At 31.3% G+C, this 26,093-nt stretch overlaps 1 protein-coding gene across 1 annotated transcript in view; it reads left to right on the top strand.

Annotated features, from left to right (window-relative positions):
* LOC127285745 (neuroligin-4, X-linked-like) overlaps window positions 1-26,093 on the top strand; it is a 261,683-nt gene that overhangs the window by 129,071 nt on the left and 106,519 nt on the right. The window contains exon 3 of the mRNA XM_051311892.1: window positions 10,863-10,911. The gene's annotated coding sequence lies outside the window, so the exon portion shown is untranslated. The remainder of the gene's footprint in view (window positions 1-10,862; window positions 10,912-26,093) is intronic.

The following is a 26,093-nucleotide window of genomic DNA, read 5'->3' as shown; positions in this document are numbered from 1 at the left end:
GCATCTCGAATTTAAGAAAGGGATAGAGAGTAAGAGAGAGAAAGAGAGAATTTCTAGAGCTTTCGTCGGAAGAATTCCTCTTGACGTAGAACAAAGACGTATGCTCTGGATTACTGGATAAGACGGTATACAAGTCCACGTACTTTCGTTCGGGAGTTTGGACAGTAAATTTACTATGATTTATCATTACTTGACACGTTTTCGACTAAAGTAGAATTTTATTTTTGTCCAGTCAGCCGTGATGCATTGTTTGAAAACTTTTTGAAGAGCTTTTGAAAAGTCCATGTCCCATGGGAGAAATATCTGGATAATAAGAACAGAATAGAAACTGTTTATGAAATGTTTTTTTTTTTCTTATTTTGAAAGAGAAAATTAAACTGTTAATTAAAAATAAGGTTTTTGGATCTAAGAAAAGATTCCCCTGGAGGTCCCATTTGTAATAAGTTGAATTCTTCCATTAATGACAGGAGGAAAGGGAGAGATGAAAAATTGGATATCCTATGGAAAGACAAAAATAATTATATCACATTGTTTAGGGAAAAGAAAACGAAGCCGGAATTTTGAAATTCCAATAATTTCCCTTTATCCTTTTTTTGTAATTACATTTCCTTCCAATTGAGGCTAATCGTGTGGCTAACGTTTTTTTTTTCAGTCAAACTACATTGTCGCTGTTTTCCCTCCGAGTATATAAATACTGGGATTCTATTCCACAAGAACGCGTATTAGCCTGATAAAAAGTTACGAGACTCGATTTTCACCACGATCAGGAGATTCACAATTTTCCCTCTCCTAAAAGCCCCTCGAATTCACTCTCGTTAGTGCTTGATCCAAGTCTTCCACAACGTTATTCGAGTTTATAATCTCAAAATGGGTTTTCATCATTTAACAATATTGGTTTATCTAAAAAATTCCCTTTTTTTCAAAATTTTCTTTTAAAAATACAGTAAATTATTTATTTTTAATAGAAAAGTATTTTCAAAAAAATTTATTCTACAAAAAGCTTTTTGGTAAGGTTATTTACATTCGAGTAAATTTCAACGCAAAATCACAAGTATAATAATATTTCATGTGTATAATCTTTCCGCGGATATAAATCCATATATTCCATAACGTGACCGCAGTTGATAGAAATATATATATATATATATATATACTAAAACTATAACTCCAATTACATTAAAGATAATAAAAAAAAATTGTAAATTTTTTTTTTATGATTTAATATAAACATTATGTGTGTGATATTCATGATATAAAACAGTAAAATGATATTCTCTGAAAATTTAAAATTGTGGTAATATAATTTTTTACAGGGTATCGTGAAACGAATTTATTAATGTTAAAAAAAGGTAGCCTTTTTAAAACTCTAGGATTACTTTTTTTTTATAAAATCCATCATTAGAGAGAAGTTTAGCAAGATTATATATGGGAGAGGGATTCAAGAATCGCTAATTCATGCAGGAGACAGTCGCGGTAGACGTAACTGAGATGATAAAAAAAAAGAAGGTGAATAAAGTACGGGCAGGAAGTAAATCTCAAGGGGTCAAGTGTGTCTGTTAAGCTGGGTCTGCATCCTTTTTCTGGTGCAATAAAGACAGTTATGTATTATATAGGATGGTACCCTGGGATTTCACTGTCTGACCTCCTATCGCGACCCGAGGCGACGCTTTAAGTAACTGAATTTCCATTTTCTGCCTTAAAAGACTAAAACTGTCGACTGTTGTGCTATATAAGAATAAGAAAAAAAGAAAGTCAACTAAAACTGGATATATAGTTTACCTATTAAGTAAGAATAAAGCTCATGAGAAATTGTATTTAAACTTGAAAGAAACTGTAATAACTGCTCTCTGTTCACATTTTGTAAACTCACATTGAATAATCTTTGAGGAATCCACGTGGGATAACTAATAGTAATTTCTATTCATATTAATTTTTTTTTCTTTAGGTAAATGATTACTAACAGAATTAATAATTAAAATTAACTAGTAATTATTAATAAATATAAATAATAATATATATAAAAAATGATAAATAGCATTAATGCAAAGGTCTTTCTCCTCAACCCAGGTAACAATTTAATACAAATCGAACGTGGAAACCAAGATCAAACTAAGGGAACTTATATTACAAATTAAACGCGAAGAATAATATTAAATTAATGACTAACAACACTAATTTATTAACTAACAATGTGAACGATTAAAATTTAAATTGTGTGCGCTAAATCAAGAATCAGACTGAAGGTATGTGGTAGCCGGAAAAACACCACAAGACTTGAAACCCTAGAGCTGAAAGGTCACTAGGGAGGATTCCCAGAAAAATTGATAGAGACCTTCCTCTTTAATCTTTCTTCGAATCAAGCAGTGCTTTTCGAATCGACTACGAATGCTCCTGAATCCATCTTGCTATCCCTCTGACTTTTACAAATTAGTATACTCTCCCTTTGTGAAATTTGGTTAAGTCAAAAGTTAGGGATTTAGTTGACTGTAGGAACTCATGTTTCAAGACAATCCTTACTAACGAACTAATATCTCAAGAAATCTCTTTCGATAGTGTCACTCTAGTAAATGTAGTATAGATATCCATGGGATAATATTGCATTTTTATTATAGTTTTATTTAGCACTATAGGTGAGAATAAATCTCCAATAAGAGTTAAACTAAACGGTATTAAGGATGCGCAAAAAAGGATACGAGGTGAATAGTCGAGATTCGAATCCAGATAGGTGAGGGAATGTGACGAAGGCGCCCCTAATGTCAATGCAAGAAAAGGCGGCGAAATTACCAAAGTTAGACATTTCTCTATCATAGAAAATAATTACGAGAGGATCCACTATGCTGAACTGAGTTGATTAAAGAATGGACTATGCTGACGTTTATTTTAATATGTCAACCCGGACTTTAGGGTCACGAGAGTAGTAGCAGCGGAAGCTGTAAAGATGAGAGACCTGATAAAAATCGGAGGAGACTCCAATAAGGAGGCATTCATCACTAAAGTCACCAAAGCGGTTGAAGCATGGGCAGGTGCAGAACCCTCACACTGAAGATCCGCGACTTGGATTGCCTTACCCAGAAAGAAGAGGTCCGAAAAACATTGGCGTTAGTACTCCAAAAGACAGAAATCAGGAAAGTGACGGTCCTAGGACTCAACCGACGAGGAATGAAGTTTGCAGTTGTAGTCACCGACTCAGAGGAGTCGGAAAGGCTGGAGAAATTGGGACGCATAAGAATTGGCTTTATGTACTGACGTTTTAAGTAAGCTTCGTAAGTATGTCAACCCGGACATTAGGGACTTGAGAGTAGTAGCAGCTAGAGCTGCAAAAAAGAGAGACCTGATCAAAATCGGAGGAGACTCCAATAAGAAGGCATTCATCACTAAGGTCACCAAAGCGGTTGGAAGCATGGGCAGGTGCAGAACCCTCACACTGAAGATCCGCGACTTGGATTGCCTTACCCAGAAAGAAGAGGTCCGAAAAACATTGGCGTTAGTACTCCAAAAGACAGAAAGCAGGAAAGTGTAGGACGAGGAATGAAGTTTGCAGTTGTAGTCACCGATTCAGAGGAGTCGGACAGGCTGGAGAAATTGTGACGCATAAGGATTGGCTTTATATACTAACGTTTTGAGTAAGCTTCGTAAGTATGTCAATCCGGACTTTAGGGGCATGAGAGTAGTAGCAGCGAGAGCCACAAAGAAGAGAGACCTGATCAAAATCGGAGGAGACTCCAATAAAGAGGCATTCACTACTGAGGTCACCAAAGCAGATGAAAACATGGGGAACGTTCAAACCATCACACTGAAGATCCGCGACTTGGATTGCCTTACCCAGGAAGAAGAGGTCCAAAAAAAATTGTCGGAAGTGCTCCAGAAGACAGAAAGTAGGAAGGTGACAGTCCTAGGACCCAACCGATGAGGAATGAAGCAAGCAGTTGTAATTACCGACCCAGTGGAGGCGGACAGGCTGGTGAAATTGAGACACGGTGCTGTGAAGTCAATCATAAATTTGCAAACTGCAGTAGAAACCCAAGCTTCTTCTTATGTGGAGAAAAATTTCTCAAAAAAAATTCATTTAACTAAAAGTATAAGAATTAGGAAGAGGAGAAAGATGTTGAAAGTATAAGATCTGAAGACATCTTAAAAATTAGGAGCAACGGGTAGTGAAAAATGAGAAGTAATAATAGAAGAAGAATGTAAAATACTGAAAATGAGGAACATGAAAAGTGTGAGACAGAAGAAGACATTTGAATGTCAAAAGAGAGGTTTATATCATTCTTTCACTGACATTGATCCATGAGAAGTAAGAATGAAACAAGAGAAGGTGAAAAAAACCTAAAAGAAAACTTAAATAGTAGAAACTAGACTATAAAAAGAGGTGCTAACATTACACAAAAGTACAGGGGAAAACAATAAGTAACAGGAGAGAACAATTTTTGAACGTTGAGAACAGAGAGAAAGAACTTGAGTGCAGATAGAAATTAAGAACAGAAAAAAGCAATATCCTAGAAATTGGAGAATGAAGGACAAATGAAGCATCAAAAAAGAAACTTAAGCAAAAGCATGAAATAAATTAAAAATTGAAGGAAAAAATATTTATCCAAAAGATAACCTAGATACGAAATGATGAATTTAGTGATTTACAATCATTTAATAAAGTCTATAATTAGAATTGAATGAGCAAAATGCAATATCATAGGAATGAAATGCAAAAATTCTAAAATGGCAGATGTGAGGAAAATTAAGAGGAGGAAAAGATTAAAAGATTTTGAAGAGAGTAAAGGTTCATGAACCGGGAAATAAAATCCGGAAAAACAAGAATAGCAAAGAGGAGAAAGGATTAAAGAGTTTCATGTTCAAGGAAAGGAAAACGTAAAATCCCAAAACTTCGTTTCAGTGAAATATTATAATTCCAAAGGATTATAAATACATGCTCTTTAAATTCAAGTTTCGATGCAAAATTAGTTTAAATTTTTTAATTCTAATTCCATTGATCATTTTTTAAGTTCATTTATCTGATATTCTTCATCAAAGTCATAATTTTTTAATTTAAATTTTATTCTACATTAATTAATTTAAGTTCATAATATACAATATTTTATTATTGTTATAAAAAAAGTATTTTGAAAATCAAGTTCAGAAAAATCAGTATTTTGATGAATACTTTTAAATTAAAAAATGCAGTTTAAAAATTATTATTCTGAATAAAAGAAAATTGTTTGCATGCATGCAAATTTTTGCTAAATTTTTTTTCATACATATGGCGCTCTGATTATCGTCAAGAGACTCACGTCGGCACATTAAACTCCCTTCTGGGACTTTTAATACAAACACTTCTATTACAAAAAAAACTCCCCTCAGACCGTGATTTACGACTGAATTCACTTGCTCCACGTTTTATCTGCAATTACAGATAACGATCGAGAGATTTTTTTTTAGAGTAAAATTTTTGTTTTCAAATTGAAATTTTAAAAGAAATTTATTTAGATTTAAAAAGAAATATATTTTTATCAACACTGCGCTTTTTAGAAATTAAAAAAATTTAATTTAAAATATTGTAATAATTTTTCATTGCTCATGTAAAAATGCAATTTTCAACACACTGTATATAAAATATATTATGAATCATAATTGAGATCATTAACTTTAAAACTGAGTTTATTTTTATGTAGAAAACTCGCATTTTAAAGTGTTGCTAAAGTGGTTGTACGTTTCACAGCCTCGCGTAGTGTTACCAGCAATACATTGCGCCATAACCTCTTAAGTATCTTGCGAATAACTTGCTTAATTGTTCTTCCTTAATCCAGAGCATAATGTTGTGATTTATCTCACGGTTCGCACGTACTTACCTACGCCTCCAGAGTCGCATTTACTTTTTTCTACAGAGAAAAAAAACATAATTTTAAGTTAATAACTTATAATTATTTTTAAAATAATGATAACAGTTATGTGATAATATTTAATAATCTAAAAATGGTATAGTCAATATGGGGAAGATTTTTTTTTTACTAAATTGTTGGATTTTTAGGTTTAGAACTTAAGGATTTTAGATTGTAGATGATCATTTTTGAAAATTTAGAATGACGGATCAAATTGGTGGAGAATAATTATTTCCAATTATTATGTTATAACCGGAAGGGACAGATAATTTAATTATTTTAATTTTATTTTTCCCCGATTTATTTACAAAGCAGACGGCTTTCAACTAAGGGATTCTTCTTGCCATTTATATACAAATCTTTTGCGTAGGCTAAAATCAGAAGGCAAAAGAACATTCCGTAGGGAAGAATTTTTACCCATAGGGGGAATACCTGTGATAAAGCCATTCTAACCGATGGTACTGGCGATCAATATAATTATAGCGCACAGAGGGAAAAATGTTTCCCGCTCTCTGAAAAATGCGTAGGTGACCTTTGGTAATACTTCTCAACTCAGAGATACATATACAAATAAGTTTGTTAATAATTTTATAAATTGTTTTAATAAATAATTTCATATAATTTTTTTGCAAATTAAGATACATATACAGTTAAATACGTCAATAGGATGTGAAAATTATTTTTCATAAGGGAGAAACTAAGAATCGAAATCGCCAGAAAACTCATATCTAGTGAATCTTTTCATCTGGGTAAAATTTAAACTTCGTAGTTGAACATTCATGGAAATTCGTGATAAAACCGATTTTTTTCTTTAGCCTATTTTGTTCTTGCAAGAGACTTCTTTGCATCCCCGAGGGCTTGACATGAAAACTCGAGACTTTCCGTATCTCGTGACGTGATCCGCCTTTCTTTCGTTTTGCAGCACTTTACAAAGAAAGCAGCTACCTTCCTCTCTGCATTATGTTAGGCAGTGACCATTTTCTTCGCACTTATATAACAGATGAACGATCTGTCAACCGCCTTGCAGTTCTTGCTGATGTGGGCGTAGCACCAATGACACTGCACGACCCTTTAATTTCTTCCTAATTGGACAGCACATAAATCCCATCTTTATGCAGTCTACTGCTTCCAGGCTGTCCGCCTCTTTTTAATCGGTGACTACTCATATCTCGTTGGAAAATTAAACAAAATCGTTTTAAATTACAGAAAAATAATTTTTTTGCTTTGTTAAATATTTCGATATTATCAAAAATACGAAAAGAATTGCTTACTATGCAATTGGTGATGTGTCCTTCTCAACTGCAGCCAAAATTCTGTCCAAATATTATTCCCAAGACGTATATATTTCTTCCGCTGGTGATTTGGCGAATGTAATATTATTTTCTCGATATTATTGACTCCTGACGATTCCAACAATATATCATATTCCCTAAAGCTACAAAGTTAGGTGTACTATTTTATCATCAAAGTTTACCAAATTTATAAATATAGCTCGGTTATTTTGCATAAACAAACACTCTTGTCGTGGCTACATTCATAATTCATAAATATAGGGCAGTTTTCCTAAAAATACAACCTTGTCACGAAAGTTTCAATCCATAATTTTAATCTATAATTTCATAATTTTCCCACTTTACATCAATCGACAGCTTCGAAGAATTATTTACAGTGTTGAATTGGTGCCATCAATATTATATAGCCTCACAGGAATCCTCTAAAAAATAATTTTGTTAGTTATCATTTTAGTTCACCACTTTCATCAGAAACACAAACCACTAAAAGTAATACACAATTAACATATATTCGTGACGAAATGTTGTGAGAGAAATGAAAGTGCACGATGCCAAGTTAGTTGAAAATCAATCACATGAGGATGGATAAATTTCCAAATGAGGCGTCCCTTGTCAAACAACAGAGAACATGAAAATCGGCTCAGTCGTTCAATTACAGTAGTTGGATGAAATCAGCTTTGTCAATTTTATTCACTGGATAATCTAATGCGTCAATTATTCCAAAAAGTAAAGTACATGATGAGATAAAAATCGATACAGCAATATAAATATTTATACATGGATCCGGAAGTTATTATTGTCGAAAAATAGATTTTTTGATTTAAAGTACATAGAATGTTCTCCCAAAGTTTTGAATTAATTTGAAGAAAAATGAAACAGAATATATTTAAACCTCGCCAACACGGCGCTTAGGTACACAGTTTTTGGATGTCGTGAATAAAATTACATATTTTAAATGAATAGATTCACTGGAGCAAATATCAGTTAAGGGAGAAATTATCAAGGGGATTACCCTCTCATTATTCCCGTGACCAATGATAGGGACAGTGCACGCCTATAAAATATTTTGTTTCGTTATCGTACAAGGAGATTCTTAGGACGTTTCTTCTTCCAGTAAGTCATTATAATAAATTGATAACATACACTCATGAATTTGAATTCTCATATCATATGAACTATTCACCATCCATTGATCTGAAATCCTTTAACTACACTACTGACAATGAGTAGTGGTGCATACTCTTTCTAATTCCACTTAATATATATGAATTGTTCTAAATTTAACTCTATGTTCCCAAATTAATTTAATCAATTAATAATCAATAATATTACATTTAATTTCAATATAACTTAATTAAATCAATAATTAATTTCAATGTAATTTAGTTAAATCAATAATTAATTTCAATGTAATTTAATTACAATTAATATGTAATTTAATAATTTGAATCCATTAACTACAAGATTTAAATGACTCTTCCTAATTTCACTTAATACATTGGAATCAATCTATATTCATCTCTTTGTTCCCAAATTAATTTAATTAATTAATAATTAATAATATTAAATTTAATTACAATTAATGTGTAATTTAATAATTTGAATCCATTAACTACAATATTAAATGACTCTTCCTAATTACACTTAATATATTTGAGTCAATTTACATTTAACTCTTTGTTCCCAAATTAATTAATAATATATAATTTAATTAAATTAATTTAATAATTAATGTAAATATAATAATATATAAGACTCTTTCTAATTCCATTTAATATATTTGAATTGTACTACATCAAATTCTATGTCTCCAAATTAATTAAATAAATTAATAATTATTTATATTAATTTTGATTAAATCAATAATTAATTTCAATGTAATTTAATTACAATTAATATTGAATTTAATAATTTGAATCCATTAACTACAATATTAAAAGAGTCTTGCTAATTCCACTTAATATGTATGAATTGTTCTATAATTAACTTTATATTCCCAAATTAATTAAATTGATTTATAATTAATAATATTAAATTTAATTAAATAAATAATTAATTTTAATGTAATTTAATTACAATTAATGTGTAATTTAATAATTTAAAAAAGCGTAAACAACGTTTGTATTGTTGCCTGTGTACTTTTTACATTGTACGGGAGATTTAATATTAATTTATTTATTTTATATTTAATTAAATGAAATAAAATAATCGTTAAAGATTACTAAATCGCTAATGTTCATCAAAATTAACATTTTGGTTTGGTTGAGAATCTTTTTCGTTTTTTGATTTTAGATAATCCTTTTCCGACTTATCATATTCACAGAAAATCACATTATTTTAATAAAGAATATACAATTTTTAAAAATTCTAATAAATACTGTTTATAATTTCCCTATAAGTCTATTCAACTTTAATACATTTTAACATGAAAATATTACAATGGCTCAAATGAAGACATAAAAATTCTATTAAGGTTTTTGTCCGCATAAATTTATTAATTAGAGGATAATATTTTTCTAAAGTTATGTGTATGTGCTTAAAATAAACATCAGCTTTTTGCTCTATTAATTTAGAACGATTCTACTAAAGCCATTGACTTTTAGCGATGTAACAAAGTTCTTTATTTTATTGCTACTAAAGTTTCTTGTTAGGATAAAAAAAATTAACTCATATTCTTCAACAAAATTAGTACCATATTATTTTATTTAATATAAATCATTAAATCTGAAAACAGATGATTTAAAAAATGATAAAATCATACCGTAATATTAACGAATATTACGTTATTAGAAATCACCAAGAACAAAATAATATTATGTGGAATTAAATTGTCACGGTGCGCCAGAAGGTGGTTTAAATAAAAATGAATTGTCACTTAAAAATTCTTTTTGATTATGATTCTTAGATGAATAACAAACATTTCTCAATAGTTTTTAAAATCAGTTTACGTGCCCGATTTAAATAAAATTGAGTTTTTATATAAAAACAGTGTTTTATGGGGAATCAGAATTTATTTAATCTAATAAATACTGTAATAAATGATAAAATAATTACTTATTTTCAATTTTACATATAAATAATTATATTGCTGTAGTGTTTGTGTCCGATTTTAAAAAATTAAATTATAATGTTAAAAGAACAATTTTAAGAGTGACAAAATTTATTTAACAGAGTCGAATGATCTCTGAAATTTTTTGGCAAGAAGAGACCTTTAATTTTATCGCTCTATAAAAACGGCACTAAACGTGAAAATGATAAACATTGATTTTAAAATACTTTCTTCTCGAAAGACGGACACTTTTTACAAAAGCAGCTAGAGATCCTTATCTTATATAAATTTCCTAAATCCTAAAGATTATATGAATCCATACAAAAACACGATTGCAAAACGAAAAGTAATATAATGAGGGGTTCATTACCTCCTGCCGCCGTCAGATGGCAGCAGCATTCAGGGCGCACCGTGATTGTATCATTATGGTGATATATAGAAAACGCACTAACAATAACAGAAAATATAATTTAATTCCCAAAAATTCAAAAACAAGGCACAATTATTCATGTTTTCCAAAATCGTAATAATTAATAGGACAAAAAATTCTTATCGTTATATATTGCTATTGCTCTTGTTTGATAGTTAATTTTAGTTAATTTTAGTATCGGCGATATACATAATTTACATGAATTTACTTTTTGATTTTAGCCACCTACTGCAGAGCTGTAATCGTGAACGCTGGAATTTATCTAATACTGTGAGTAATATAAATTCAACAGGTGAAAAAAATTATTAAATTTATAAATAATTCAAATATCGTCAGTTACTGAATATAATTTTTTAGTAGGAAACATCGAGAAAATATTCCGTTTAAATTTTATCCCATGTATGTTGTAAAATATATAATGAAATTTCGTCTTTTTTTTTTCTTTTACAAAATAATTGGAACTATTCATTTTGGTATTGTTTTTCATGTAACTAAAGATATATTAGAAACGGAAATTCACTCGGAGTGGCGTTTTAATAGCTCAGTAGACTTGACGGATTTACGTTCTTCCTCTTGCTGTCCATCTTTTTCCACTCCCTTCCTATATTCCTATTCAACTAACCCGTTGGTACCAGTTTGTGGGATGAACGGATGATCGGGAGGGAGGAAGTGTGGGTGAGTACTACACGTGAAAAGCAGAACAAGACGAAACGGAACCAACCTAGTAAAGTACTTGCGGCATAGAAGATAGAGGCAGATGAGAAGGGTTACTACCCACTACTGTTTGAGGGTAGAGAGGACGAAATGGGTGGGTTTCGTAAACTGCTTTCCACTGGGCAATATTAACGGTCTACACGTATAGGATTTATGGTTCTAAGCTAAGCGGCCTTTCGTAATACCAAAGACAAACTCGTTCTCGAGACTACTGTGCGATGTGGTCGTCCTCTGGCAGTGGTCTGCCCTACGAGAATTTCTGCAAGTTCTTTCCTTTTGCATTCACTATCCAAGTTATTGCTAACCAAAACCCAGAGGAAGGAAGAGATGTTTGCGCACAAAACTCCTCGGCGCGAATTTAACAAGAGGAGTTCAATTTATTTTCGACGAATTAGTTCAAATTAGTTTCAAAATAGCGTAGATTACCCTAACCGCAATGACCCCCCTACACTTGTTTGGTCTTATCTGGAATTTAAACAGAAATTGGGACATAATTTAAATCAGTCCTGATTTAAATAAAGGAGAAGATTTGATTTTGTGTACCATTCAAATTGGAAGGAATTACATGTAACATTTTTGAAATCATCTAGTAATGATTTAATCAATCAGTTTGGATAGCAGTAAAATTTCTTTTATTTTTTTTTTACAACTTCTCTTTTTCTTCACTATACTGACTTTTTCTACAAACATAATCTTCCAGTTCCTTTTTTCCCTTCCTTGTATTTCTATTATTCCCTTCAAGATAAATGAACTTTACGACCATTTTTCATTCTAACTCTTCAATCTTCTGTTTTCAAAATTAACTTTTGTAATATTTCTATATAAATATAGGTTTTATTTGTTAAAATAGAAAAATTTAAATAAATCAATAAAATTGAATTTTGAATTTAGAGGACGGTTCAGCTGTATTAAAGTGATTATACATCGGAGCATTGAAATGGATCATCAGTCAGTGAAGTGTACTTCTGTCATCACTCATGCCAAAGTTGGTTGACCAGTAGAGAAGTTTGGTATACTCAATACTTTTCTCTTTCTCACCACAGAGTTTCATCAACAGAACTAATCTTCTCTAAACATCAAGTTAAATTCAATTAGTGATTTGGTATTTACCGCTTTGTTCATGATCCTCTTTGGCAGACAAACCTATTAAATTCTTGTTTTTAATAGTTCTGGAAATTTTCATTAAATTGATTTAGAAATTAAAATCACATTGAACATCAGAATATATTTCCAATACGAGCACTTTTCGATATCTGAAATTATCATAAGTTGTAGTACAGATCTGAAATTAAAATTCCAAATTTTTTTTTGGTTACTGGAATGTAAAAGGACGGGATAAAAATTAAAATTTTGACAGGCTGCTTAATTCCCTCCCTTTCTTATAATCTGAAGTTAGGATGCTGCAAAATAGTTAATGGATAAGTTTTGAATAGTTTTACAATTTAACATAGAATTACTAAGTGAATTCACTCAAGCAACAAGTAAACTACTACATCAGAATTTAAACCAATAAAGCTATGTTAAATTTTAATATATATTTTACCGGTAGTTTCTTTAGTGAATTATTTGCTTGATATATTCATGTTTACTCTAATAGAGGAAATTTTGGGTGGTTGTGGTTCGCGTGCGCCATATAAACTTCATCCTCTTGGCGTGGTGCGTAACAAAATTTTCACTTTGATGCATTTTCGGCTGAAGGAAGGTATCTTTGTATAATGTTTCCTTCCAACGCCAACGTCGAGTAATTTAATCATCGAGAATGAGAGAGAGAGAGAGGCCTTGCTCATAAATTAATTATGGTGGTGAAGAAGAACACTTACAATAAATTTTCAAGACACGATGGCAGCACTATGCCTTCAGTTAATTATTAAAGGTTTTCTTTTTTCCAATTCTTAAAGGATGAGAAGGTTTATTCTCCAGAGAATATATATAGGCAAATTGACGTCAACCGTTGACTCGGAAAAAAAAGGTGAGAGCACCAGAAAAACCATTCGAGATATAGAGAAAGAAAAAAAAGGCGGAAAAAAAATTGCAAGTTTTATTCCTGAAAAAAAAAATTCAACCCCCTATTATTCAACCTTCATTGAATAAAAATAATGGGATAAAAATTTTCACTGTGAAAATAAAGAAAACATACATACGTATATATATGTCTATTATTTTACTCATTCCTCATAAACGCCTTCGCATCGCTTGAGCCTTTTACTTTGCCCTCGCGTGTTCTCTGAGAAACGTTGAAACACGTCTAGTCTGCGTGAGTTAAGTCCACGTTCAATATCTGCCGAGGCAATTTGTGCGATTACCCGGAAGAAAGATTCGCAAAAAGCCATTTTTTAAAGTCTACGATAATATATAATAACAAGTGCGGTGGTATTTATTTTTAAATGGAAAGGAAAAAATTACAATTGCATGTTCGTTGAAATTATTAGAAAAAATTTTTTCCGATTAGTACAGACACGAAGCATTTTTCTTTTTTTTTTTTAATCAACCAACCTTTATATGGCGCGCAGTATTTAAACGGTTTCTTTTGCGCGCAAGAAAGTTCGCAACGACAAGTTTGTCAAACTAAAACTTTTTCTCTTCAAGTTAAAAAGTCCAAGAGTTATGAATTTTTAATGAAAACCGCGAAAAAACAAGATTACGATTTTCCTGACTCTTCATTTTTCAAGCTTGCATTTAAATGAGCAAACTTAAATAAAGAGGAGGGAAGTTGCTTTAAAAAGTAGGTCCAGGTATTCATTTTTTCAATTCCAAAATAATTACAATTTAATAGGATAAATAAATTGGAGCATTTGACAAGATACGGAAGAGATGCAATGGAAATTTTCCAAAATTTCAACAAATATGAAAATCTTTCTATAATTTTAAAATAAATTCAAAATTATTAGCGGATTATAAATTTTGAACTATATGATGGGAATGATATTTCTATTCGTAGCCTTCAACGCAAATGTGTGAAATGCGCGTTTATATAATTCTTCTAACACCCGATATCGCTTGAAACAATGCAGAAATTATCGGTCTCTTCGGCGAGATTAATATTAATAGGATCCAGAGGAAGCGTACATTAATAGTTGCCATGGTTCCGATTATGTGAAATTAATGATCGCGTGCAATGTCGCTGAAATACTCGACAAAACGTATTTCCCAACGGATAATGAAACAAGGAACTATTAATATTTTACCACGAATCCTAAACGATATACATTTATATCGCTCGTAATTTTCCGCCCTTTACATTTATTCACAAACTCAGAGAATTTATCTTTCCATCATTTGCAACAAATTATAGAAATTCATTTAAAATTTATAGCATATCCTCGAACTCATTAAATCAAAATTAAATCTCATATCAATTATCATTATTACAAAATTTATTGTCCAGCAGATTTTACCTCGTTTTATTATTTCGGTTCAATAGCCTGGAAACATTTGTATTTTACTGTATTAAAAGACTTTACAAATAAATGTTCTTTTTGAGCTTTTTAACAATCATCATGAAATAATCATAAATATAATTATGATTTTTTTTATTTTGTAAAACCACAGCTGAAAAGACGCAATTTTTTTTTTTAGAGAGAAAAGGGGATTTTAAGAATTGAGCTGAAAAAGCAATTCTGGCGCGATAACGGTGTAAATAGTGTAAATAACAGTATGCAAACGGACTTAGAACGACGCTTACCTGCGTAACCACCGAATCGCACAATCCAAGCAGAAAATCCAATGTCCTTAAATCATAGTTCGTCGTTAGAGGTTTGCACTAGCGTTACGGTTCAATCGATAAACACACACCAACCACCCTTCCGGTCACCACCCAACCACCCACCATAAATGCCAGAGCATACCAACTCACCCCAGATGTGGTTTCGTGGGTCCTTCTTTACTGTTATGAGCGTGGATAAAATCTGATAAATCCGTTTACCTACAGCAAGTAAAATTCGTTCTAAAGGAACTAAAAAAAAGCATGTTTTGTATTACAAAAAAAAGGATTAGATATTATTTACAGAAAATTAATGCCATTGAAAGGAAAATCTGTAACATGACTTTTATTGAACAGTTTTAAATTTTGGATTTACCACAATGGATTATTTATTTTATGGAATTTAAATTTAGCATAGTCTCAAGGACTCAGAAGAAATCGAAATCCTACAGTTAAACCAAGGGCTAAATGTATCAAGACAACTTCAGCCAAAACATCGACTTCATCATCTAATGAGGAAGTGGATTTTTGTAAAGAAACTGAAAAATATTTTCTCTTGTTGTTTTACCGCTCAAGGTTTTTGAAATTATACAAATAAATTTTGATTGACAAATATACCACACGATTCGAATCATGATAATTGAGTTTCTTGCAAAACAGTTGCTGGAAGATTGAGTAGGAAACTGAACATTACTGTATCGAAGACACGTGCTTTGGACTCGTCCTGGGATTACACGAACAGTAACTCCCAACGGTAGTCGATTGCCTGGTAAATAGGATCCGGCAGCCAAATAACTGTCTTTCAGCATGGTCCAGTAGAGAGAGAGAGTAGGCACTATGTATATAGTTTGTGTCCATCGGAACAGTGGCCTTCCCATTTCCTGCCATTCCAGCTGACATGGGAATCTCCCTCAGGCTCAACCAACCCACCCCTCCCTCTCACTTCACCCTATAACAAATCAGGCTTTAGCTAACAAAGTTTCACATTTTCTTTTCCTTTATAAAATCGTTTTTATTTAAATTCGATATATTTTTTGAGAAATTAAATTCAAATATTAATAAGTTTAAACTTTTTTTTTCTGGATTATCTTCATCTAACAAATTTCCAATGGACTTAGAGTTGTGAAGCTTTGAAATCCGAGAGCTGTTCTGACCATCAACCCATAATTTAATTAAAACCCACAATATAATTCCATCATGATCAAGTCTTTGTACGTCAATCCTTTTAGTTGATGAGTTAAGTGAACAGAAAAGCAGGGAAAAGTAAATTTTATGTCGAAAAAAGACCATGCTTCAGTCACAGTTTTCTCATTACACTTGCATTTTGTTTCCATCAATATTTCCAATCAATAATCATTTAACAGTATTGAGAACTAGAAGGATCATATAAATTGTTTATTTCTTTAGTAATTAATAATTTTTTTGCAAATCATTTCTGTTGCTTTTATTTCAAAATAAATTGTAAAGAGAAATTACTGACTCTCCAGTCAGATAGTAATTTCCCTTTGAAATGGATCATTTAGACCACCAGAGGGTAAATGGCTCATTTATTTATGTTTCAAGTTGTAAATCTAAATGACGTCTTCAGCTGTTAGGTATTAGCTAATTAATTGTGATTACTATAGGTATTAAGATTTGCCCATGATGCAACAATTACGTAAAGCTATGACAGTTCACACTTAATGTTCACGACCTAATTCCAGAATGTTGGATAATATTGACCATACAATGCCTATTACAATGATTCCCTCACTATTAAATTGACAATTTACTACGTCTATTAGACTAATAGTTAATGAGGTCATAAAGAATAATTACTCAGTTTTTATTAATTTCTTAAAATCCTGTTAGAATTCCTTTTCGGACCTGAGATGTTCCCTTATCAATGGATCGATGATAATTAATTTTAACTTTCACATTGACATCCTATAAATTATTAAAATCCTCCATCTGTTCATCATTTAAACTTCCCATCACCAAATCTTTGACTGAACTTCTTTGTAATCATTTTTTATTACAAAATCCTCCAAGTAATTTTTTGATTATTATTTTTTTGAAAGAATCGTCATAAAATTTTTATTAAAGATACTTAAGACACGTATTCCAATTTTGCTTGGGAGGATTATCCAATCAGAAATTCTTCAGGGACAAAGACTCATTATAGAATTGCACAAGTAGCAACAACCACGCCGCTGTCGATAGCCGATTGCCTGGCAAATAGGATCCAGGCTGTCTGATAGTTACAACCTTTACTATCGTAAAACGGAACATTGGCTGTATCCGCCCATTTGTGAACCCCTCCCTTATCTCTAATCAAGTTCCCTTCCCCTGTAACAACTCTCTCTCTCTCTCTGTGTGTGTCCTTGTATCTTACTGTTCTGCATCCTACTTCGAATGTTACTCTGTACAGACAGTCTCATTTCAAATCTATGCAACCGCTACTACATGCTTCAGCAATCAAACAAAGTGCAATAATCCATAGAAGTCTGCTTGAAAATCTCAAAATTAAGACATTCTAGTCTAAAAATTATTTAAATGATAATAGAGAATAAAAACATTTTCTAATAATTGGAAACTATTTCGATAAACCTAATCAGAGTATGATTGACATTATTTATAACCAATAGGAAGATAATTGAATTAGTTAATTATTTAATTATCTAGATGTACTATTACATAATTAGGGTCATGTTTCAACCAATGTATTAATGCGCTTTCTCACTGACACATTCAACATAACAGCAGTGGACGAGCTAATTACATGAAACACTATTCTAGTAACCAGGGAAATGGGAATAATATTATTTTAGCAGTATTAACCCATATTGCATAAGATATTGTTTAAATATCCAAATTATGTTAAAACTTAATAAAATTTTCTCTAGAATAGTGGATTTTTAAAATATATAATTGAGAAAAAGTATTCTCTTCTTAGAATTAGAAATTAATTTCTATTTATGGAGAAAAGGAACATCTTCCGTAACTCGATTTTGATTGTTTTTCTCCTCTTCTCCCATCAGTAATCGATGGTACGTTCAAAGCGGTGTTGCTCTTCTACTTCTAGGAGCTACTGATCATCGCTTTCACGATTTGCACTTGATCGGAATTAGAATCTGCATAACCCTTGCGGTATCCAAGGCAGATACTTGAAGGCCGGTGCTCCGAGGTTATGTGGGGATAACTGTTCTTATTCTGGTTGACTCACTAAAAACCACACCCTTTGGCTGGACTAATCCTTACACTACAGAACTGACGTCAAGCTTTAAAATTCGTAGATGAAAGTCCCTGGGATCTCGCTTTCGCGACCGTTGCCGATCTTTTTGGCCTATTAATTTTTCGTTCGTGCGAGAGTTTTCTTGGACTCCTCAAGAACCGTCTTAAAGACTCCACATCCTGCCTGTGAAATGATGTTCGCATTATCGCTATACTTTTCTCTATATCAAAATCAACTTGGGCTTCTACTGCAGTTTGCAAACTTATGATCGACTTCACCGGACTTAAAGCACGTAGTCCATCTGTCCGCTGCCTTACAAACTCTTCTCATGTGGACTGTATGCCAGGAACTAGTGGCACTGAACGACCTTATTTTTATTGGGCAACACATAAAGTCAATCTTTATGCGTCCCAATTTCTCCTTTCTGTCCACCTCCTCTGATTCGGTGACTACAACTGCGAGCTTTATTCCTCATTGGTTGGGTCCTAGAATCGTCACCTTTCTGCTTCTTGTCTTCTGGAGCACTTTCGACAACTTTTTTTGGACCTCTTCTTTCTGGGTAAGGCAATCCAAATCGCGGATCTCCAGTGTGATGGCTTGCACCTTCCCCATGTTTCCATCCGCTTTGGTGACCTCAGTGGTGAATGCCTCCTTATTAGAGTCTCCTCCGATTTTGATCAGGTCTCTCTTCTTTGTGGCTCTCGCTGTAACTACTCTCATGTCCCTAAAGTCCGGATTGACATACTTAGGAAGATTACTCAAAACGTCAGTACATAAAGCCGGTTCGTATGCGTCTCAATTTTTCCAGTCTGTCTGACTCCTCTGAGTCGGTGACTACAGCTGCCAGCTTCATTCCTCGTCGGTTGGGTCCTAGGACTGTCACTTTCCTGATTTCTGTCTTTTGGAGTACTTACGTCAATGTTTTTCGGACCTCTTTTTCCTGGGTAAGGCAATCCAAGTCGCGGATCTTCAGTGTGACGGTCTGCACCTTCCCCCTGCTTCCAACCGCTTTGGTGACCTCGGTGGTGAATGCCTCCTTATTAGAGTCTCCTCCGATTTTAATCACGAGATCTCTCTTCTTTGCAGCTCTTGCTAATACTACTCTCATGTCCCTAACATCCGGGTTGATATAGCCAATCCTTATGCGTCCTATCTATCATCATCATTGTTGTTGTTACTATTAGTATTGATGTTGTAACAAATTTTCAAATCGTCATTACACCAGCGATTATTTAGTCGAATCTCCCTTTGGTCAGCGTCGGATTCAAAAAGCGAGCGAAACGTTAATTGTGAGTATCGATTAATAAAATCGGTACACGATTATTTTTCAGTAACTATTTATACTCAAACCCTCTATTATATTTTTAATCATCTGTTCTAAATTATAATTAAAAAAATTTTATTACTAATATTCCACCTGTTACTTTTTAAAAATTTTAATTTACAATTATTAAAAACTGGAAATTCCTAGTAGAACGTTAATAAAGCTTAAAATAAATAAAATCATCATTATAAAATATTTACTTCGGATTTTCTTTTGGAAGTACTCAATCAGCACTTTACTATTAATATATTTTTAAGGCTTTTTTTAAAAAAGAAAACCAAATTTATTGTCGCATTTAACTCTATTTTCCCGTCCGAATTTCACCAAGATGGAGAAATTGTCCCGATCAAAAAAGGAATAGCGAAGATACCAAATTGATTGAGTCGTTGTGCGAGATGAAGGTGGAGATTGGAATCTGAAAGGAAATTCTCTACTTTCTTGAAAATTCCTTGAAAATCATTGGCTAGCTCATTTCCGCTCGTTGTATTTCTTTCTGAAAAAAAGAAGTTATTCCACATTTTTTATAAAGAAATTTACGTATTAGAAAATTTATCATAAAAATAAAAATTACATTTAAAAAATTTAATTAAAAATCTTAAATAACTATCTACTGCTTTTTATTTAATTGTTAATGTCAAAATTCAACAAATGCCTTTTATAGAAACTAATTTTAGAAACAATATTCTGTTAAGTAAACGAAAAACTTTATTTTATTGGATTCTTATCTATGTTAAAGAAATCGATAGAAGCATTTTAAAAAGAAAAAGTATATTGATACATTTAAAGTTCACATTTAGTCTACGATTTATCAGCTGTCATCATCAGTTCATTTCTCTTTTCTCAAAGTTGTTTGAATTTGTATTCATAAACTCTTGTATATAACTATAAATGAAGTAGAAAATAAGCTTTGGTGCATTCCAATGTTTCCCGCATTTATGATGAATAGTAAAAGAGCCATGTCAAATAATGCAGCATCTGTATTCCAGTGTAATTTATTTTCATTTCCTTTGTCGACGCTGCCATGTGCGTGTCTTCTTTAATGAACGTTAAGCTCATGATACAACAACAGAAAAGGATTTTATTATTATATACAAGGACTACTAATATTCAAAACGGAAATATAACAATAAGCCTAAGAATAAGAAGATTTCGAATTCTCGAAGTAAAAGGCAAATATAGTAAAATAAGAAAAATAAGAAGGAATTTAATAAATCGAGTTTGCATAAAAGATTGAATATTAAATTTACATTCAAAACATTCTGATCTAAAAGTTTTGTTCATTTCAATCCAAAGGGGAATAAAAAAATATTTCCAATTCATTGATTTGAAAGTAATAAAGAATAATTTATTCAAAAAAAATTATATTTTTTATAATTAATATTTTTAGGTTTATATTGAAAAAATTTTTAATATTTATGTCGATAATGATTTTGCTGTTTAGTTATTTTGTTTCGCTGTTCCTGATTCCCATTGACTGCATCATATTATGCGACAGAACTCATAAATATTTATTACTTTAACAATTTCCGACTACATAACATTTTCTCCTAAAGTTTCACTTATAGTTGCAGGATTGAAAAAAAACTGAATAGAAGTGGAAATTTTTTGAACTTGATTGGAACTGAATCTGAATCATTTTTTCTTGCACTGAATTGTTTAAAATTGATTATTTCCTTCACAGCATGGGATATCCCGTGGATATCTCATTTTCATCTCGTGATATCGTAAAGATATCCCACGGAACGGAAATTTGTTTGTCCTACGTAGGAATACAAAAATTTTAATTTTATAATTTCAAAAGTTTAACATTTTTTTTTAATTGTGAGTTTTAACGTTAACTTTTCGAAAATTTCGAAAAATTAATACCAAATTAAAGTTTTAGTGCTTAAGATATAGTTTCTAAATATATATATGAGGCATTCTTTGTCAAATGAAGCCCCTTTCTGTCCAAAAATAGTTTAAATATAGAAAATCGGGCATTGGCTTATTATTTCAATAAAAACAAATACTTTTCGATGTCGTGTGGCGTTTTTGAAAATTCAAAATGGCGGATCTAATATGGCGACTGAATTTCATAAAATTAATTAAATTCACTTGAAACTTGCTACTCGGGGGTTTTTGGGGTCGCTGATTACGAATCCGATGATAGTTTTCAAATTCAAAATGGCGGATCCAATATGGCGACTAAATTTCATAAAATTAATTAAATTCACATGAAAATTGCTACTCGGGGGTTTTTGGGGTCGCTGATTACGAATCCGATGATATTTTTCAAAAATTCAAAATGGCGGATCCAATATGGTGACTAGATTTTATAAAATTAATTAAATTCACTTGAAAATTGCTACTCAGGGGTTTTTGGGGTCGCTGATTACGAATGTGATAATAGTTTTCAAAAATTTAAAATGGCGAATCTAATATGGCGTTAAAATTGATGGATTAATGTTTAAAATTTACTCAGATTCTTCAGAAATTTGATACTTAGGGGTTTTTAGGGTCGCTGATTACAAATCTAGTGTTAACCTAAAAGTAATAGACGTCTTTGCTTGAGAAACCATTAGCCATCAAGTTGGACGCCATATTTGATTCGCCATTTTGAATTTTTGAAAACTATCATCAGATTCATAATCAGCGACCCCAAAAACCCCTGAATAGCAATTTTCAAGTGAATTTAATTAATTTTATGAAATTTAGTCGCCATATTGGATCCGCCATTTTGAAATTTTGAAAACTATCATCGGATTTGTAATCAGCGATCCCAAAAAACCCCGAGTGGCAAGTTTCAAGTGAATTTAATTAATTTTATGAAATTTAGTCGCCATATTGGATCCGCCATTTTGAATTTTTGAAAACAATCATCGGATTCGTAATCATCGACTCCAAAAACCCCTGAGTAGCAATTTTCAAGTGAATTTAACAATTCTAGGTTAAGCGTCGGGAAATGTTTTGTTTCATCAAAATCGTGCAGTATATTTATAAATAAAAATTTTATTTAAGAAAATAATTTCAAAATAAATAAATTTTCAATGTTTAAATATAACTAAATTATATTTTTTTAATAAATAATTTTTACTAACGAAAAAGAAATATGATTTTGGTAAATAGCATAAAAGATTTTTTTCATTTTTTGAGAAGTAGAATTAAATAATATAAAGAGAAATGATCGAAGGCAAATAAAGACCGTGACGCAGTAGTTGCGTGGATTAAGAAGTTCATGATGGAATAATACTAGAATTTAAAGTTATGAGATCAAGAATATGAGAACAACGAGAAGAATGTCAACAAAGTTACTTTGATTTTATGAAAAAAACTATATCTATAGCTACATTATTGTATTCCGTAAAGACAATGATGTGCCACTTCTCTATTTTCCTCATTTACACAAAAGTCCATTTCAAAGCACATAGAAAAGCCCCATCTCTCGAAAACTTTCACAGTACTCGCACTTTAGAGTACATAGTAGTAGTAGAAGTAGTTGGAGCTACGCTTTCAGTAAGTCGTGTGTCGAAATCTCTGCGTTTAAAATTATCAAACTCGAGAGTTCAGTCTTATTTTCAGAGAAAACTTTCCACTTATCCCCCTTTACATTTCTTGGGTTTCAAACCACATTGTTCTGCATAGCTATATATATATATAAGTATGATATAAAGTCCATAGGAAAATTCTTCCTTATTTACGATTATAGATGTGCAAAATTTTACACCAACTAACGCGTTTGTATTGGTTTTGTTCGATGATGCACTTGAGAATGTCTCTACGATTGTCGTTAAACCGACGCGACGCACATTGCAGTAGTGTCCCTTGTAATTCCATTAAATTGCTCTGAGCGTCGCTCGTTTCCCACTAGACTAGGCAGAGTTGAGTACATGAGTACACTACTCGTTGCTTTACGAGGCACATACGCGTTATGTGTAAAGCGGACAAGCCTTTGAGAACATAGCACCCGGTGACAAGTTCATTTTCAAACAAAAAAAAAAAAAAAAAAGTGCCACCTTTCGAAAAATACCTGGTAAACTTGACTTGTTATGTCGCGCAGAATTGGCACTTTTCACACGAGTTAACCGTTTAATTTTCATCTCAAGTACTCCCCGACAATTAACATGTAGTTTCATTTACAAAAATTGATTTTGTACATTTTTTTAGAAATTATCACACATTTTTTAGTTTTAAATATTTAATTATTAAGGCCAGGTCCAAGTGAGGCAGTGCCATCTACATTGAAACTAAAATTTTGGAAAATTTTCAACAGCCTTTTCTTGAAAACAAGAAGGTAAAATGCTTTTTCCTTTATGGATAATTGATTATTGGCAAGATATACACCAGCTAAAACTTTTTTTGAGTTAAAATAATAAAAAAAATTTCATGTCAATAAATTAAAAATGAGCACTTTTTTCACAAAAACTGTAACAGTACTTTCTCAGAAATTACAATCAAAAATGCAATTTCCATTTGGAAAATTAATAAACGCTAAAAAATACACGACCTAAGATTTACCAATCACGAAAATAACAAAAAAAAAGTATTTTAACATAACATATTTTACTCATTATGACAGCCGTTTGGCAGGTTATATATGTCACCAGACGTTTCGCAGTTTTGCCAAAAGGGGGAGATTGGCGCTGTTGCTAACCACCTGAAATACATAATCTACCAAAGGGCTGTCACAATCAGTAAAGCAGTATCAATATGTTAAATATTTAATAAAAATTTTTTTTTCTTATTTTCGTGATTGGTAAATCTTAGGTCGTGTATTTTTTAGCGTTTATTAATTTTCCAAATGGAAATTGCATTTTTGATTGTAATTTCTGAGAAAGTACTGTTACAGTTTTTGTGAAAAAAGTGGTCATATTTAATTTATTGACATGAAATTTTTTTTATTATTTTAACTCAAAAAAAGTTTTAGCTGATGTATATCTTGCCAATAATCAATTATCCATAAAGGAAAAAGCATTTTACCTTCTTGTTTTCAAGAAAAGGCTGTTGAAAATTTTCCAAAATTTTAGTTTCAATGTAGATGGCGCTGCCTCACTTGGACCTGACCTTAATTCAAATTAAAATAATTATTTTTAAATTGTTTTTTTAATTTTATTTCTTTTATTTCCAAATCAATTGTTATTTCGCAAATGAGTTGAGATTAATGAACTTTATGTTGCGAAATAAAAGCAATCTTCTGCCAAATTGTGGATTTTCAATATATAAAAGTTGCCACATTCATTTGGAAAATTGGGAAACATAATGAAATTATAAGATAATTCAGGTAGTTAAACCAATCACGTCACTAATAAAATGCAAGCTTGCATGGAAACAAGAAGGTGTTGATTTGTTGATTGAAATAAAACAATTAACGAGTATTAGATATTCTTAAGTAAAGTTCAATAATCTGAAAATGTCGAAAATATAATAAAAATAGTATCAACATTTATAAAAGTGTTTATTGGAGCATATATCATTCGGTGCTCAAGTGATTTATTATTCTAAAATCAAAAAAATAATTACTTGTATTCATTATATTCGAAAACGAGATTCAGGTTTGTTGACTCCAAATTTCTGAATTTTCTAAACAACTATTTTTGAATATTCCTATTTTAAAAACGAGATGTGTAATTGCCTAACTTCAAGTGTAAACATCTATCCTTATTGGTAGAATTAAAAATTATGAATTGCGATTGGTAAAAACTGACGAAATACTTTCATCAGATACTTGCAGCTAACTTCAAGTGTAGACACCTTTCTTTATTGGTTATTTTGCACATTCTTCTTAATTTTTATTGGTTAATTTTTCTAATTGGAAAATAAAATTTAATATTTTTTAAAAAATAAATATTTTGCATAAAGCATTAAATAACATAAAGCTAACATTTTTTGAAATAAATATTTTACAAATAAATATGTAAATCCATCAAACAATATAAATAAACTTATAAAATGGTGCAATTCGCTTTTGTCAAGGTTGGGTAGCTACCTTCATTTAAATATTTTCTTGTAAGATGTGCTTTCACCAATGACAGAGGGAATGAGCCTGTGCATTTGGTGACGGTAGGCACATGATAGCACTACTGAAAAAGTTGTGTATTTTTGTGTCAGTTTGTTATTCATTGTTAGTGATTACAGTGTTTTCAGTATTCAGGATAATTTTTTTGTGGTGAGAAAAAATGAAGAATTTGGTTTATAATTAATTGATAGTACTTACAGCGTTTTCAGTATTCATGATAATTTTTTTGGTGAGAAAAAAATTGAGAGTGTTAGTTTGTAATTAATAGTTATAGTGATTTCAATATACATGATGATTTTTTGGTGAGAAAAAATTGAGTGATAATTTGTAACTAATTGTCAGTGATTACAGGGATTATACTATGTATTAAAAATAATTTTTTGTATTTTCACAGTGATTTCAGTTTTTTTGTTAAAAAGGTTATGAACTGGGCAAGAAAAATGTATTTTTGTATTATATTCTTTTTCTTTGTTATTGTGATATTTAATTGAAATTATCTGTTTCCTAA

The sequence above is a fragment of the Leptopilina boulardi genome, unplaced genomic scaffold (assembly GCF_019393585.1).
Source record: "Leptopilina boulardi isolate dan_hultmark-lab unplaced genomic scaffold, ZJU_Lbou_2.1 LbouV2_341, whole genome shotgun sequence".
Classification (NCBI taxonomy): Eukaryota; Metazoa; Arthropoda; class Insecta; order Hymenoptera; family Figitidae; genus Leptopilina; species Leptopilina boulardi.
This window is presented reverse-complemented; position numbering and strand designations above follow the sequence as displayed.